This window comes from Lytechinus variegatus, chromosome 3, assembly GCF_018143015.1.
Source record: "Lytechinus variegatus isolate NC3 chromosome 3, Lvar_3.0, whole genome shotgun sequence".
Taxonomy (NCBI): domain Eukaryota; kingdom Metazoa; phylum Echinodermata; class Echinoidea; order Temnopleuroida; family Toxopneustidae; genus Lytechinus; species Lytechinus variegatus.
The window spans coordinates 11,655,869-11,675,460 of NC_054742.1; positions in this window are offsets into that span (position 1 = coordinate 11,655,869).

Genomic DNA, 19,592 nt, shown 5'->3' on the forward strand with positions numbered 1-19,592 from the left:
GAGCCCTCTCCAATGTCATAGCTACACCATGGCTCCGTAACACAAAGATTAGCGATCAATTGCTAAATGAATTGGCTAATCAAGATCAATGTTACGCGCATTTGTCGCAAAATACTGACTAAGAACCAATCAGAAGCGTTTTTTCATATTTGCTATTCATCGCAAACCTTTGTGTTACGGAGTCTATATCTTTACGTTCTAGCTCTCATATTTTTCAGCTCCCTGATTTTTTTGGAAGAAAAAAAAACAAGGCGAAAGAAGAGTGAAATAAATCCAATACGATTAATCACAATTTGAGTTCCCTTATAAAAATCGCCAATGGTATTTGAATGGTGCCGAATGGTAGTTGAATGGTGGTCTGAATGGTAAATGGTACGCGAATGGTATTTAAGTGGTGTTTCAATGGTAAGTTCTTAATGGTAATTGGTAGTTTATTCAATGGTAAATGGTATACCATATACCCAATGGTATCTCAGTGGTATGTGTCTAATGGTATGATTAGTATGATGAATGGTATACCATACACCCAACGGTGTCTCAGTGGTATTAAATGGTGTCTCAGTGGTATGTGCTTGTAATGGTATGATTGGTATGATGAATAGTATACCATAAACCAATGGTGTCTCAGTGGTATACAATGGTGTCTCAGTGGTATTCAATGGTGTATCAGTAGTATGTGCCTGTAATAGTATGATTGGTATACCATACACCCAATGGTGTCTCAGTGGTATTCAATAGTGTCTCAGTAGTATGTGCCTCTAATGGTTTGACTGGTATACCATACACCCAATGGTGTCTCAGTGGTGTACAATGGTGTCTCAGTGGTATTCAATGGTGTCTCAGTAATATGTGCCTCTATAATGGTATGATGAATGGTATACCATACACCCAATGGTGTCTCAGTGGTATACAATGGTGTCTCAGTGGTATACAATGGTGTCTCAGTGGTGGTCAATGGTGTCTCAATAGTATGTGCCTCTAATGGTTTGACTGGTATACCATACACCCAATGGTGTCTCAGTGGTGTACAATGGTGTCTCAGTGGTATTCAATGGTGTCTCAGTAGTATGTGCCTCTATAATGGTATGATGAATGGTATACCATACACCCAATGGTGTCTCAGTGGTATTCAATAGTGTCTTAGTACTATGTGCCTCTAATGGTTTGACTGGTATACCATACACCCAATGGTGTCTCATTGGTGTACAATGGTGTCTCAGTGGTATTCAATGGTGTCTCAGTAGTATGTGCCTCTATAATGGTATGATGAATGGTATACCATACACCCAATGCTCTGTGGTATGCAATTGTGTCTCAGTGGTATACAATGGTGTCTCAGTGGTGGTCAATGGTGTCTCAGTAGTATGTGCCTCTATAATGGTATGATGAATGATATACCATACACCCAATGGTGTCTCAGTGGTATACAATGGTGTCTCAGTGGTATTCAATGGTGTCTCAGTAGTATGTGCCTCTATAATGGTATGATGAATGGTATACCATACACCCAATGGTGTCTCAGTGGTATGCAATTGTGTCTCAGTGGTATACAATGGTGTCTCAGTGGTGGTCAATGGTGTCTCAGTAGTATGTGCCTCTATAATGGTATGATGAATGATATACCATACACCCAATGGTGTCTCAGTGGTATACAATGGTGTCTCAGTGGTATTCAATGGTGTCTCAGTGGTATACAATGGTGTCTCAGTGGTATTCAATGGTGTCTCAGTAGTATGTGCCTCTATAATGGTATGATGAATGGTATACCATACACCCAATGGTGTCTCAGTGGTATACAATGTTGTCTCAGTGATATTCAATAGTGTCTCAGTAGTATGTGCCGCTATAGTGGTATGACTGGTATGGTGAATGGTATACCATATACTCAATGGTGTCTCAGTGATATCCAATAGTCTCAGTGGCATATGCCTAATGATATGATTGGTATCAATGGTATACCATATGCCCAATATTGTGTCTTAGTAGTATGTGCCTAGTGGTATAATCATTGGATAGTTGTTGGATAATTGTAATGCCATAGTGGCTTAGTGGTGTGTGCCTAATGAATGTCATTTGTGTTAATGGAGAATGGTATGCCCAATTGCATTACCCAATAACATAATTTCGAAGATTTAAAGAAAATATATCAAAGATTTAAAAGTATTTAGAGTTAATAAAATTTTTGAGTCGTGACTTTAATGCGAGCAGCTTCCCCTAATCAAGTGTAATCGCTCATGATGGTAAACATGGTCTCTTGCATTCTTTTAAATTGTCTTTGTCCTTATTAAGTAAAAGGTCTATATGTGTTTAAATATAATTGATCCAGTGGTTATAATACAATACTATAAATTTGTATATTTTACGATTGTACATATTACCTTCTAAATTTAAATCTGATGCAATGGGTGCAAAATCAAAATCAATCGGTCAATGAAATCTTATTTGAGAAAAAAGGGTTTTAATTGTACCTTAATACCAACGGACAAATCATTTCACAGCCGCTCCCGAAAGTTCCCTGTAATCATTTACCATTAAAATCTTGAAATTCAAACATGCACGTTTTATAGGGAGCATGAAGAAGATGCGTATCGTGCTAAATAGAAAATTGTACATTGATCACCATCCTCTCTTTTTCCCTTTGTTTCCTTTCGCTTTTTGTTTCTTGGTAGTCAAAATTAATGAACGGCATGAATGTAGCTCCTCTATCGTACGGTATACTGTTCGTTTTTATTTTAAACTACGTTCTTCATATTTTTATTTTCAAAGTTTTATTCTATTTAATTTATAATCATTTTGCTTATTTATGGCCGCTTTTTATGAAGAGAACTATATCTGGAGTGTTCCAAACTTAGATATTTGCAATTAATCCCAAGATACAAATTTATAGGTTATATACATTAATTTTATCTAAAACATATCAATTTGGATTTTTTTGATGGAAGAAACAAATCAGTTGCAAGTTTGCAATGAAAAGTATGACTTTCAATTGATTTTGGAGTGTGAAATTGATTTTCGTTCGATTGAAAGTTTCTTGCAATGCCCGCGGCCCATATTTTGCTCAAAATGAATTCACTGTTGGTTGTCTTGGTCCCCCAACCTATATCAAATTCCCATCCGCAAACCCTGATATGGTCAGTCTGCAACGTCCAAAGCCCCCTCCGAACCCATTTGTACCTTATAGCTGCTTCCAATCATGAATTATTCCTCTCTTTTTTTTTACAAATGATATTTTCAAAATTCTAATTCTATTTTTAGGCCCTAATTATTCTTTCTCACGGACGGCGTTCATAAAGAGGAGAGCTATTCTATAGGACGGTCATTACTTGATTGAAATGATTTATCCATATTGTCTTGCTCCCCCACCCCTATCAAAATTCCCTGCCGCCATACAGGGTATAGTACAATGTAACAGAAAAGAAATATTCTGAATGAAATCTCTATTTCAATCAAAACAAAAGCAAATTGAAAGGGAAGAGGAATGAGTAAAAAATATACATATAAAGGGAAAAAACAAGAAAAGAAAAAGGCAGAGGAGAAAAGAAAAAAAGACAACGAAAATAAAAAAAAGAAAAGAAGAGAAAAGAAAAGAAAAGGAAAAAAATGAAGGGATCGAAAACTTTTTTCATAGATTCCAAGATCCAAGGGAAACAGTGGCAAAAATTGATCTCACGCCATCATGGTTTCCAACCACGAACCAATCGAGAGGAAAAAGAAGACACCCCTGATTTGGGTTTGATTCACCCCCCCCCCCCCCATATCGGGATGTGTATTTATCTTGGCGAAGAAGTCCCCTCCCCGTGATTTGGTCATAATTTATCCCCCCCCCCCATATGTGTTGGCGAGCAGGGCCGCTTGGCTGCTTGCCAGGTAGCTCTATTATAAATACGTATTGTTCTCGCACGCACGTACGCGCGAACGTCTAACCGCCAAGTGCAATATTTGAAAAAGAAAACTCGATCTACCGGTAGGCCTACTACCGTTTTGCTGTTGATAAGTCCGTCGATAATTCATCAAAAACTAAAGGAACACGGGTCAGATTCGGACAGCGACTTCAAAGTCATTTGTAGAAGGCTAAACAGTAAGTTCTATAACAATTTTCTTTGATTTATTTCTCAAATTGTCTCAAAATGTTAGATGTCGTTGTACCGCCACGACATGCACGACCACTGCACTGCCACCGTCACTGCCCCGTTGGCGCTGGCCGCTGCTCTACGGGCCGGGACGTGGCTTTGACGATAGGGAGTGCTTATGGTTTTTATGCTTTGTATTGGCAGAGTTTAGCTCGGCGAGCAGTGAATAGTAATTCGCTCATATTGCCTGATGTTTATTGTCAATGTTTTACAAAAACCATCTCTGAATAGGCCTACATTGAATTCATGAATGAATGATTTGTTAATGCTAATGTCAAGACTGTCAAAGTTTTAATTGTGAAATAGACCGTTACTGCACACGTTAATTCACTGAAATTGAAAACTTGCCGACAAATATTGCTTTGAAATTAGGCCTATAATTTGTTGTTGATAGATGTTGGTATTGAAATGAGATAAAATGGAGGTGAAACATGGGTCCTAAAGTTTAAAAAATGATAAAGGCTATGCAGGTCTATAACTTAGCTACACTGTACACCACAACGGCAAATTGTCCATAGACTGTGTACAACGGATAGATTGGCTCCGCACAGCGATTCGAAGACCGCTGATTGGTCAATCGCGCAGATCACGTCATGATCACGTGGTCCGAAAAATAATTCCTTCGGACTGCGTGCGGAAGTATCGATAGCGATAACGATATCCGGTCATGATGTGTACGCGGTAAATGGTCTTGGTTCGTAATCGGATCGCTCCGGTATCGATCAAAAATTATCGAAACTCTGCAATTTCATGCATATTCACGCGACGCTCCGAAACCAGGAAGCCAATTGACTTTGTGCACGTTGCGATAGACTCTACAAATTCCAACGAACACGATGACATATAGACGCTAATTTGTAAGGTTTTGACGGAAAAGCAAAAAGTAATCGAAAATCTGTGTAATTGCACATACTATTTCAATGGTAAAATGTGCACTTTGTGTGTGGAACTGTGACTGGACGGAGTGACAAACGATTCCTATTCAATTTTTCTACAGAGGCTGCAATAATTATGCAGAGAAAACTGGCGCTAATGCAGTTTTGCACCGGCCGATTACCAGCATACCTCATCACCAAAACTTGTTCCCAAATGTCACGACAGGTCTCTCAGTCACATTTCTATGTTAATATACCCACCGCTTTTCAAAATATTGGGAACGGCTGTATTTAGTCTTGATCTCGACATCGTTGATCTAATCCGTAGACATCACTTCGCGGATCGCTGGGATTCGCCTTAATATTTATATGGACTGAAGTTAGCAACCAAATCATGCTAACATGTGGCGAACAAACTGCCAGCATGCCGCATGCGAATCTTTTGATCGCATAACTTCGGTCCATATCAACATGACGGCGAATCCAAGCGATCCGCAATATTTTGAAAAGTGGTGGGCATATTGAATATTGATCTCAAAATGTGTGTAGACAACTCTGGTGGGGAGTTTTGCTCGAAGTTGCATGCACAACAAACAATTGTCCATAGACTGTGTACAACGGATAGATCGTCTCCGCACAGCGATTCGAAGACCGCTGATCGGTCAATCGCGCAGATCACGTCATGACCACATGCTCCCAAAAATAATTCCTTTGGACTGCGTGCGGAAATAGCGATAACGATATCCGGTCATGTTGTGTATGCGGTAAATGGTCTTGGTTTGTGATCGGATCGCTCCGGTATCGATCAAAAATTATCGAAACTCTGCAATTTCATGCATATTCACGCGACGCTCTGAAACCCGGAAGCCAATTGACTTTTTGCACGTTGCGATAGACTCTATAAATTCCAAGGAACACAATGACATATAGACGCTAATTCGTAAAATTTTGATAGAAAAGCAAGAAGTATTCGAAATTCGCTTACCTGTGCGGTATCGGTGAGAAAATAGATCCTCCGAGAATACCTTTCATAATTCATATAAAATATGCGAAATTGAAATTCTAGGTCGATTTTGGTACGAGGTGATAGGGAATTGCACACTTGTTTTGGTGGAATTCTGTGTGGGGAAACAAAAGGCTTGCACTGCACATGCTTACTATATTTTCATTCATAAATTGGTTCTCGGCAGTGGCTGGATGACGTCATGTAATAAGCAAAAATGTACACGACCACTACGTTCACGCTCCGCTATCCGTTGTACACAATTGTTCACTGTGAGTTGGCTGGTGTGAAACTGCATTAGTGCGGGAGGGTATTCTTAGATCCTTTCATGGGGCTAGGCATATCAATTTTTTAAAGTAAATTTTATCCTTATTTAAAGTTAAGTTTGTCCTGTGATCACATTTTATCTGTTTTTATTTATTTACTGATCAAAACTTGCCTAAAAACGTCTGGAGTCCATCCACTGGCATATGATTGTCCATGAACAGATCCATGATTTCTCAAAGGGGGTAGTGGGGCACATTTTCCCAAGGAAACTTTAAATAACAAGCAAACCAAAAAAGAGATCCTCTTGTATGAGACAATATTTTTAATATAAATATTTGCTGTAACTTTCGAAGGGGGGGGGGGGAACACTTGTGTAAGAAAGCCACATTTTTATCAAACACATCGACTATTGCTCTCAAGGTGGGGGCACAGGTCAAATGTGCCCTCTTGGATCTGCTTCTGCGGTTGTCAATACCAGAAAAATGGAATTTATGTCATCGATTACCCTCTTGAAAATTGCTGCTATAGACATTTGATTTCAGATGACCTAGCTTTTACTAGTATAAAGCATGCACAGTTATAATACAGCCTTGTCTGAACTACGCTGAATACTATCACATTTCCTTATTTTTATCCTGAATTCTGGGCTGGTAATCAGAGATCCATGAAAAATATCTTTAACATTAAAGTTCTAAGATCATTCTTTTTCTATTACTATATTAGTATTCTATTTTTGCTTGTATCTGCACATACATGCAGATTTTACAACACTCAAATTGATTTTATTTCATTTTCAAAGTTTGGACGACGGATACACTGGATGATAAGGTAGATGGTCCAGCCTTATCTGGGAATGACACGACGGGTGTTGAACACAGAAAACGTGCCATGTACAAGAAACAATTGGAGTTTATGAAAGGTAGGTGTGTAAGAATTTTCTTCAGTAGAAAAAATTGCAAAGCTTCATGAGATAAAACAGATTGTATTCCTGCAGTGGCATAGCTGGAAAAAAAAACCTTGTCAGGAATGGTAAAAAATCCTGAGAAAGGACAAATGTCATCCCTATTTAGAGGAGCACAAGTCTTTTCTGACACCCCCCCCCCCAGAAAAAATATCAGTATGTTGGCTGAGGGGGGAAGGGTGGACAATTTGTCCCCAGGTATTCATTTGTTGTGGTATTTTTCATCATTGGGGCAACCTCCCATTAGATAGGTTATTGTCTACCCATCTATGGTTAAACATTAATTTATTTATCATATTTTACCAAATGTTTTGTTGATATTTGTTAATTGGTATCATTCAATTGAATGGTAGAGTATACTGCAAATTTCTCGATATATAAAAAAATATATGAACTTCTAAAGAAAGCTTACACACACGACAAGCATTCATATTTTGAACCCTTAGCTAATATACTGTCCTTTGCATTGTTATCATCCAATATTTCTTATTACAGCTTCAAGGAATTAATCCTGCCGGGTACCCATTCACTTCATCTGGGTCTAGTGATGCACAGTGTGGATGAATTTCGGGCTGAAGGAAAACACACCATGGCTAGGACTCAAATTCACGACCCTCTGTTTGGAAGGTGAGAGTCAGAACCACTAACCAGCTGATGTCATATCCCCACTTGTATTTTATTACAAGAAGTCGCGCTAATTTACATTTTGTCCTCCGAGAACTATAAAAAATGGAGTGAAAATTTATTTCAAAGACATGTCCACCCTAACAAAAAAGTTGATTTGATTAAAAAGAGAAAAATCAAACATAAAAATCGGATGAAAAATAAGAAAGGCATGACATTTTAAAGTTTCGCTCAATTTCACTTAATAGTTACATGCACATCCAGGTCGGTATGCAAATGAGGGAACTGATGACATCACTCATTCACTTTTCTTTGTTTTTTAAATATGAAATATTATAATTTTCTCCTCATTGTCCTATGAAATAAAGTTTTATTTTGATTTTTTTATTGTCAAATCTGTAAAAATTGAAATATTGTACAATTCAAACAATGAAAACCAAAACAAAAAGTGAGGGACATCATCGATTCTCTCATATGCATGTGGGTAAATTGTGTATATAACTATTTTGTGAAAAATAGGCGAAATTTCAAAATGTCATGACTTTCTTATTTTGCATCCGATTTAGATGAAATATTTTGCATGATGCTTGCCTGATTTTCTCTTTTGATTCAAAACAACCTTTTCTGTGGTGGACTTTACCTTTAATGTGAAGATATGCATTGCTGGAAATAATGATATGATACTTGGGACATATCATACACACATGTATGAAAATATGAAATAATTATTTCATTTTATAGAATAAGCCTAACAAATATTCCTGACGATCATGTGTACATTGGGTTAATTTTTTACCAAAATGTTGTTCAAATTCAATAACTTTGTTATTATCAGATTTTAATGAAATTTTCAGCATGATCCTTTTCTGATTCATTCTCTCCCTACCAAAATCTCCCCTTTTCTCATGCTTTCTTTCTATGGTCCCCTTCATTCTCCTTATAACTATGTTATATGTAAAATGTAACCGGTCGTCCAACCAATTTGATTGAAGGGCTAGAGGTACTCGAGACTGAAAGCTATGTGATATAATTGAAAGTGTACATCAGACAACAAAAAACACTGAAAATTTCATAAAAATTTGTTGAGGATTAACAAAGTTTTGACGAATTAAAGTTGTTATTTTTTGGTAAAACTGTTCTCTGCAAGTCCTCATGAATATACAAGATCACAATTTATATATTTTTTGTATTATATGAATTTAAATTTTGTCCAAGCTCGGTTGTAAAAAATTACGATTGACTACTGATTTACTGTGTAAGACAATAATCATATTATTTCTCACACATAGTTGAGTTATTCATCTGATTTAACACAACAAAAATAGAAAGAAATAAGTGGGTATCTTGTATATATTATTTTCTATATTTTTTGCAAAAAAGGTCTCTATTTTTCTTCTGTTTTTTAGTGTTCCAAATTGAATAATTTTCTTTCCCTATTTTCATTATATTTTTTTTCTATGTGTGATATATTATTTATTTCTTAATGTATCATTATTGTATTTATGATAAACTTTTGGCGTGTTTGTACATTAAATCATTAAAAACAGTTTATCTTTTCCGGACTCGAATAACCTTATCGTTCTTAAACCAACCTCTTTCTACAGACTGAATAATCTGATTAACTTGCATTTCGCGTCGCAAATACGGCGGAAATCGGAATATCGGAAAATTCAACCTATAACCTCACATTGCATTTTGGTATGTCAAAAATTGCATCTCGTTAGGAAAATTTTCAAAATTCATGGTACATGTAGATCTCACTTATTGAAACAGGTACACACGTTTCGCGATCAGCTGGCGAGATAAAAACCGGCCAGAATATATGTATACTGTGAGATCGCACTTCTTGGTTCACGCACTTAAGCCAGACACGTATGCTATTTTGCCCCATGTTTTTACAAAAATTTAAACGGATTAACATGGCAATAACCACCTCTCAGAGAGATGGTTATGAGAAACCGTATTTTGTGCGATGCAATTTATCAATAAACCGCATCGCGTCTGTTTCTACAGTTATCCGGGATTCTGGATACTTAGGCGGGTAATACCTTTTAACAATTCTATGTAGAAACATGCCATTGATATATCTTTTTAGGTGAAAAGAAAAAAGAGACCAATTTGGGGGTACTATTTTCCCCCCTTTTGGGGATATTTCATTTCTTCTAGGTGTGGTACACTTTATTCATTTGGCCATGTGAAGGCTATCACACATTTTGAGTTTAATCTTCGAAATTTGGTGTTCATTAGTTTGTTGTCCAAACTCTGTCTTACATGTAAATTTGTTTATAGGAAGATTAACATAATATTTATGTGGAGTGCAATCATTGATCTCTTGTGGAGGCGCACAGTCACATGTATTTATAATATGGTGCTTTTATGCCATACCTGTCAATACTCTTTTGTACTTGAACTTATTAGTAAAAAATGTGTATTAATGTCGTTGAAAGCAATTACACATAACAGATTTAACATCAAGTTTATTGTATTACAAGTATCAGGTTTGTATGCAGAACAGTGGTTTTGCCAAGTACTCAATCCATGTAAAAAGCAATATGAGAGAACAGGTTTATTCTTGGAAATGTTAGTCTTCATTTGTTGTGTTTTTCAATCAAACTCTGTCTTGATGCATGTTTATTTTTAGATAACAAGATTGACAGAGTATAGATATCAACGAGTAGCTAAGTCATATATATTAATAACTTATGTGCTTTATTATAAAGTCTATACTTATGAATACTCTGTGCCATTTATGCTGTACTTAAACTTCTTATAGTAAAAACATTTTATTGACGTTCTTGAAATAAGTAACTGTTTTCATTTTTTTTCTTGTGTATACTTATTCCATTATTAAGCCTACCATTAACCCCAGAGATATGCTGTTCACCATTGGTCTACCATTCACTGTACTTTATTGGCCTACTATACATTGCACATCGTTGTTCTACTGTCTACCATTCAGTGTAAACCATTGGTCTACCATTGAATTTACACTTGTGGTCTATAGTGTATGACCAATGATGTTATTTGAATGGTTGACTAATAGTATAGTGTGTATGACAGTGTTGTATGGTAAATGGTAGGTCAATGGTGTACAGTGTATGGTAAGCCAATGGTGTATGGTAAAGCCTATGGTGTACGGTGAATAGTAGTTCAATGGTGTATGGTAGGCCAATGGTGCACTGTAAATGGTAGGTCAATGGTATACGGTGTATGGTAGAATGGTGTAAAGTGAATGGTCAATCAATGGTGAACGGTGTGTGGTGTACGACGAATGGTAGTTGAATGGTGTATGGTGAGCAGTGAATGGTACACGAATGGTGTACGGCGAATGGTAGTTGAATGGTGTATGGTGAGCAGTGAATGGTACACGAATGGTGTACGGCGAATGGTGTACGGTGAATGGTGTTCAGTGAATGGTACGCGAATGGTGTACGACAAATGGTAGTTGAATGGTGTATGGTGAGCGGTGAATGGTACACGAATGGTGTACGGCGAATGGTGTACGGTGAATGGTACGCGAATGGTGTAAAGTGAATGGTACGCGAATGGTATACGATGAATGGTACACGAATGGTATATGGTGAATGGTACACGAATGGTGTATGTTGAATGGTAGGCGAATGGTGTAAGGTAATTGGTAGGCCAATGGTGGCTGAATGGTAAATGGTAGGCCAGTGAATGGTGGCTGAATGGTGAATGGTGGTCAATGGTAAACCTGTCTATAGTGGCCATATGGTAGATCAATGGTGAATGGTGTTTGATCAATGGTATATGAATGGTAAATGGTGCTCATGAATATGGTAATAGTAACGTCCGAATTATTTAAATTAGTTTGAATGGTATACCATTGAGGCTTGAATGGTATACCATTGGTGTATGGTGGGTGCTGTGCGAATGGTATTCCAATGGTATATCAATGGTGTATGATAAATGGTAGTCAATGGTATACCATTCAATTTTTTTTATAAGGGTTGTTTGAAAGAATTATACTTGTCAGATAAACTGAATTAAATTCTACAATGATGAAGAATATTAAACAGCAATCTTGATAAATTCTGTGGGTTTTTTTTCAAAATCAGAACCAATTAACCTTTTTCTGATATTTCTGTCACTTTCCACATTTTGAAGAAAAAAATTAAGTTGTTCATCGACGGACTGTACTGCATGATGAAACTGTATCCCCACTGGGTCCTCTTAACTCCCCCCCCCCCCCTCTCCCCCCACCATAACGCGCCTTGCTCATTTCTCTTATCTCACCTTGACCTTAATTAGTTAATCTTAACGATTTGGCGGTACTGTCAAACGTGACTGGTCGCCATCATAGCTTCATCCCAACAAACACGGAACAAACAATCACAACAATATTCTGTTGTTCGACCCAACATCATTCCGTTCAATACGCGTAAGGCCATACGTGGGCATGCACAAACAACGTGGGTTCTCAAAAACTGACCCGCGTTTGGACTGAAATTGTGATTAAAATAAAAATGTCATAAATATCACAAAAATATGGGTGTAATAACGGATATTTGATTAACGGAAAAACATCAATCGCTTATTCATAAGAATTCCGGAAAAGATTTGAACGAGGTTTTTATCAATGGTAATCAAGAGGAATTAGTGTATAGATGAATGGCGCTCAACGTTAGCCGGGTGAGGGCGCGCGCCAAATTTGGCCAGAATCTGGCAATATGGCGTCGCCCTTTAAGCTGACGTTGGGTCTATAGCTCGTGCACGTACGTGTATACTAGGCGATTAATTATCAACGTCATAACGCGCATGCGTACCGTATATACCGGTACCGGTCAAGTTTGTTTTGTTTTGTTTGTTTTATTTCCGTATATAAAATAACAAATACAAAGTACATATACATATAACATGAGATGATGAGGTCAATGTTGAAATACAAGAATAAAAGGTAAGGCAATAAAGTCAATTATACGGCTGGTAATCCATTTTCAGCTGCAATAATGCATTGCCCATTGCTGCTGGTCTTCCACCCAGGACCAAAATCCAGTTAAAACCAATTAGAGCAAAACCAATTGAAACCAGTTGGCCAACTGGTTTCAATAGGGAAATTGGAACAACTGGTTCCAATTGAAAACCAGTTGCCAATTGGTTCCAGTTAAAACCAATTGGGCAACTGGAACCAGTTGGCAATTGGTTTCCAATTGGTTCCAGTTGTTCCAATTTCCCTATTGAAACCAGTTGAATCCAATTGGAGGTAACTGGTTTCAATTGGTTCCAGTTGAAACCAATTGGAGGCAACTGGTTTCAACTGGAACCAGTTGAAACCAATTGATTTCCAACTGGATCCAATTGGAACTTCCAGTTGGAATGAACTTAATTAGTTACAAATTAATTAACACTTGCAATAACTATTGCTCATGTCAACAGAGAAGCAGTGTTACGCCTGTATATACCAATGTAAAGGGCATTGATAAAATGCAGACTTTCATATGTACATATTTATATGGAAGATCTTCAAATATATGTATTTTTATTTGATGCAATTTGGTAACAGTTAGTGGTGTACTAATTATCTTTTAATCTATTCTAATTATAATCTATAACATTTATGAACATGGTTTTCACTGCTAAGTATTCCAAACACTTATCTTAAAAAAGTGTGGTACTTCAAATTAACAAAAATCAACAGATATATTGTAAATTATGATGATTCTCATAAAAACATTAATTTGTGCACACTGGCAGAAAATATGCAAATTAACTGGTTTCAATTGGATCCAGTTGGGTAACTGGAAAATTTCCAATTGGAAACCAATTGGAAATCATTTCCAGTTACCCAACTGGATCCAGTTAGGATTTCCAGTTACCAAACTGGTTCCAGTTTTATTTACAGTTACCCAACTGGTTCCAATTAGAATTCATTTCCAGTTACCCATCTTTCCAGTATAGAAGTCATCTCCAGTTACCCGATTGGTTCCATTTAGGATTTCCAGTTACCCAACTGGTTCCAGTTAGAAATCATTTCCAGTTGGAAGTCATTTCCAGTTACCCAACTGGTTCCAGTTAGGAGAAGTTCCAGTTGCCCAACTGGTTCCAGTTAGGATTTCCAGTTACCCAACTGGTTCCAGTTAGAAATTCCAGTTGCCCAACTGGTTCCAGTTAGGATTTCCAGTTGCCCAACTGGTTCCAGTTAGGATTTCCAGTTACCCAACTGGTTCCAGTTAGGATTTCCAGTTACCCAACTGGTTCCAGTTAGGATTTCCAGTTGCCCAACTGGTTCCAGTTAGGATTTCCAGTTACCCAACTGGTTCCAGTAAGGATTTCCAGTTGCCCAACTGGTTCCAGTTAGGATTTCCAGTTGCCCAACTGGTTCCAGTTAGGATTTCCAGTTGCCCAACTGGTTCCAGTTAGGATTTCCAGTTACCCAACTGGTTCCAGTTAGGATTTCCAGTTGCCCAACTGGTTCCAGTTAGGATTTCCAGTTGCCCTGCCCAACTGGTTCCAGTTAGGATTTCCAGTTACCCAACTGGTTCCAGTAAGGATTTCCAGTTGCCCAACTGGTTTCAACTGGAAATAATTTTCAACTGTTAAATTCCAGTTAAAACCAATTGAAACCAGTTGGAAATCCAACTGGTTTCAATTGGATTTTCGTCCTGGGCATGGAGCCAGTTTACTTGCAATATTATGATTACCATAATGAAAAGGAAGTTGACCTTCAGACATAAAAGTGAACTCATTAAAAAAAAAAATATATATATATATAACCTTCACTTACCCCCCCCCCCCCCACCCTCCCCCGGTACAAATCAGTGATTTAGTTTGATTTAGCACAGATATATTTCAAAAATGTATTTTTAAAAGAATTAAAAGTGGTGACATTACGCACGTACAAAGGGATTCTGTTGAATTCAGAGGCAGCTCGGTAAGAGAAAGATCTTTTACAACTATTGGTTCTAGGGCTGGGTAAACATATGTTATTTTCATTTCTAAGAGGGTAAGGAGTAGCTTTTGTACGAAACATACTTTTCATATATTCAGTGGACATGTTGTTACTAATCTTATACATGAATAATATCAAGTGAGTATACTGTCTCTTTTGAATAGTGTCCCAACCCAGAATAGAATGAATTTGAGAGGTTGAAGTGTGTGAATAGGGGTCAATTTTCAAAATTATTCTTCCAGCTCTATTTTGAATTTTTTGAAGTTGGTCAAGAAGAGATTTGTTAGCAGATTGATAGATAATGTCACCATAATCAAAATGAGGTAAAATTATTGAGTTATATATTAACTTTAATTCTGACAAATTTACAAAATGCTTTAGCCGTGCAATATAACTAATCATTCTCCCCAGTTTTTACATAAATAATTTACGTGATCGTCCCACTTCATGTTTTCATCCACAAAGACACCTAGATACTTAAATTTTTTCACTTGAGTCAGTAAATGACAGTCAATTTTTAGTTGTAAATGTTGTGACCTTTTAAGCATTTCCAATCAACATGCTTACGGTTTTATCATAGTTTATTTTCAAATTATTCATCTTCATCCATGCAGATAAACTTTCGAGTTCCTTATTAAGGACGCGTTCAATAACTCTAACATCTTTATGTGAGAAATATATGACTGTGTCGTAAGCATATAGGTGTACAGTGGACTCTTTAAATACAGAAATTATATCATCGATAAATAAAATGAACAGTATAAGGGTCCAAGGAGAGATCCCTGGGGTACTCCCTTAAAAATGACCCTTTCTTCTGATAAAATTCCATTAATGGATGTACGAATTCTGCTATTAGTCAAATAACTTTTGAACCAATGCAATTCATTTACACTATACCAATATTTTTAAGTTTGGATAAGAGAATTGCATGATCGACCAGGTCAAAAGCCCCTGTATACTGCCCATTGTCCATACAATGAAACCAGTCATCCGTTACCTTAGCGAGAGCAGTAATGGTTGAGTGTTTCGGACGGAATCCAGATTGAAAGGCAGAAAGTAAAGAATGACTTTGAATATAACGAAGCAATTGCTTCTGCACATTTTTTTCCATTAATTTAGACACACAGGGTAGAATCGATATCGGTCTATAGTTGTTAAATTCAAACTTATGACCTTTCTTGTGAATAGGAACAATTTTGGCTACTTTCCATTTCTCAGGTACAACACCATCATATAAAGATTTATTTATCAAGAAAGTAACAGGTTCAACTAAAACTGAAATTGATTCTTTGATTATATATACTGAAATACCATCTAGACCAACAGACTTTGTATTCTTCAAATTATGAACCTCTTCCAAGACATCGCTTTCAGAGACAGGCGATAATCGAAAGTTTTCATGGAGAGTGGACGATACATGATCGTGGTGCTTTGACTCACCAGCAATTTCTAACGCCACATTAGCAAAGTGAGTTTCATATCATGAAAGTAATTGTCAGCACTAAAATGGCAAGTTGTCTTTCTCCGACATAGTCCAGGGGCCGCGGAACGGTTTTCAAAGTGGGGGGGGGGGGTGCTGACCATCACAATCATATGGTCACTTTTACGTTTTTTACACGTTTTTTGAAAAAAGTGGGGGCAATTAAGCTGAAGCCCCCGGCCCGGCCCCGGTTCCACGGACCCTGTAGTCAATGGCAGAACTACGGGGGGTGCACGTTCCGCCCCCCCCCCCCCCCATCTTAATATAAAACATTTCATGTCCGTGCTTACGTTTGCATTAGCGCGGTTTGGTGAGATATGTCTGCTCTCCATGAATTCCTAAAATCAGTCCTTAAAATGTCCCTTTTCTGATCTGAGTATCAACAATTTTCAGCTCGCACTTCGCTCTCGTATTAGTTGGTTAGTGAAATACGTATTTGGTCTTCATGAATTCTTACAAACAAGCCTTAAAATGCTCCTCTTAGGTCTGAATTTAGTACCTTTCAGCTCGCTTCGCGCTCACAATACTTGATTAGAAAGATATGTATGTTAATCATGATTACAATGACTACAAAATATGATGTTCAAGTGTTCGGATGTAATTTTCACAAAATCAGCAATTAAGCGCCTGGCACTCGCATTAGATGAATATAGAGAGATGGATTCCTAAAAATAATATACTCCTTAAAATCTCCTAGCTGTTTGGCCGGGGTCAATATATACAAAATTTTCAGCTCACGCTTTGCGCTTGTATTAAGCGAGACAGGGACGTGAAAGTTACAAAAAAATATAATGTCGTTTTATTAAGGTCTGAATATCTAAAACTTTCAGCTCGCGCTTTGCGCTCGCATTATTTGATCAGTGAGATACATATCTGTTTAATGGCACTGTCCTTAAAATTTCTTTATTAGGCCAGTATACCTGGCAACTGAGCGCGCTTCGCGCGCTCACTTAGCGACTCAAAATTGTTGCTGGTGCCCCCTCCCCATGCTGTGACTCACGGTACGCCAAAGACCATAGTAACAGTCAGAGGCCAGTGCCTTTTAGCCAATCAAACCCAAGAATTTCACTCAAATTGTCAGCTATAGTCAGTGCTGACAACTTTCGATATCGCTTTGCTTTACGATTCACTTGTTAGCGCGAAAACCGTATATCACGTTTCAGGCTTTTAATTTTTTTTTAAGTATCAAAAAAGTTTTTATTTTTCAATGTGCAATTGGGTTTATGAATGTTGGCTATGTAATATTTCTCACGAAGTCTATAGAACATAATGGTAGGCCTATTATGTCAATATTACGACGTGATATTATTTTGATCGACATAAAACTTCTATATCGATTTGGCGAGATAAGTTGATATAAATAACTTAGGTCTAGAGTATATCTGTCAACTATAGGCGAGAAAACGTACCTTTTATTGTTATTATATTGCTTTATTTTTATTTTAGTTTAACATTTCTTAAACTTACAGCTAGATTATATACATGTGTCAACAGTCAAAAGTCCTATGATGACCCAAAAATAAATTAATAAAAAGAGGTATATCCACTTCATTACAAAAATAGTTTTAAAAATACCTAAGCATCATTAGGATTAATTAGGCCTATATAGCCCCGGGGTCCTATAGCCCTGGAAAGAGGTTTCCAAGCATTGTCTAGGGGTGCTGCATAATGTTATACGGTTTACTGACGGTTGGTTAACTTGGTCTAATCTTCAGGTGGGCTATTACCGTTCGGGATATACCATTTGGTCTAATGACAACTTGGTTTAATGGTCTAATTTGGTCTGATAGCGATTTGGAGAGGGGGAAGGAAGGAGAGAGGAAATGATGGTAATGGGGAGGGAGAGAGAAATGAATTGAGAAGAGAACAAAAAAGGAGAAGGGAGGGAGGGAAAGAGAAATGAATTAAGAAGGGAAAAAAAAGAGAAGGGAGGTAGGGAAAAAAAAGAAAAATGGTAAAAGGAGAATGAAGAAAGAAAAACAGAGGGAAAGGAAACAAAAAAGACAGAAAAAGGTGATATACGACATCGAAAAAAATGATGTATCTGATTGTTAGCACATAGGCCTATACAAAAATGCAATTCTTTCAAATATTTCGTTAGGGACAAGATTCATAATTTTAGGGATCGTGTGCTGGTTGCCGTCCACAAAACAACAGAATGCTGAGAAGATAAAATGAATTACTACTAACAAATATCCAAAACAAAATTACAATATCTAATTGTAACTTCAGGAATCTCCCAAACTGCATAATTTTGCTTATTTTCCTTCAAGTTCAAGTATCGTCCGTATTGGTGCATAACAATGATTATGAAAGAGGCATAAACGCCAGATACGGATCCACGCAATCAATTACGTATTTTCGCTCCTTTCTTCATATATAAAATACTATAGGCCTAATGTTTTCCGATGGAAACCCCACGCCATTCGACCATTATAAACTACAAGGTCCCCAACTTATTGTTCACCCATTATGCCCAATAGGCCTACTTATTTATCTGTAAATGTGCACAAGGGCGCCGGAAGCGGGGGGAGGGGGGGGGCACTTGCCCCCCCCCCCCAAAAAAAAAAAAAAAACTTTTTTGGGGGGCAAAATCTCGTTTTGCCCCCCCCCCCCAATGTGCCCCCCTAAAGAAAAAACTGATAAATTATTCAAGGACAAAAGTAAACGATGAAGGCAATTTTCTGCCTATAAAAATTGTCATTTCTATTGTCAAAAATGAAAAAATTTCGCCCCTGACGGGGCAATCACATAATCATAGTAAGCCTCGCGTCTTTTGACGAACATGTTCCTCTATGAAACATACCTTTGAGAAGCCCCTTTTCCATCTTATTACAGTGTGATAACGTTTTACCTTTTATATTTCAGACTAAAACCGAATGGCAAATTGAAAGTGGTTCACCAATGCAATGCTGGTTGTGTCGGCTAACAAACGCGCGGTCACCCAGAAACGCTCAGACCGGACCCGATATCACTAACGCGCGGCGTGAACTTACTCGAGCAACATATGGAATCTGAAAATGACTGTAAAACAGAAAAGGTTTAAGAGTTGAAGAGGCTTGAGTAGTTGGATTATTGGATAAATGAGAAGATGCTAGCTTGAGTCGGTGAACGGAGTGCAGAGCAGGAGTACTTATCTATCAAATACTCATTCCTCTTCTACCTTTTCTGGTTTACTGTCTGTTTCAGGACTACGCGCATTTAAACAAAAAACTACTCGACTATCAACTGTTCACTTCCTCCCCTATCAATTTTACTTCTTCCTCTATCCACTTATTTCGAAAACTCCACTTGGTGTTCTGACAACCAGATTTGCTATTGGAATGTAATTGTTTTCTTCTA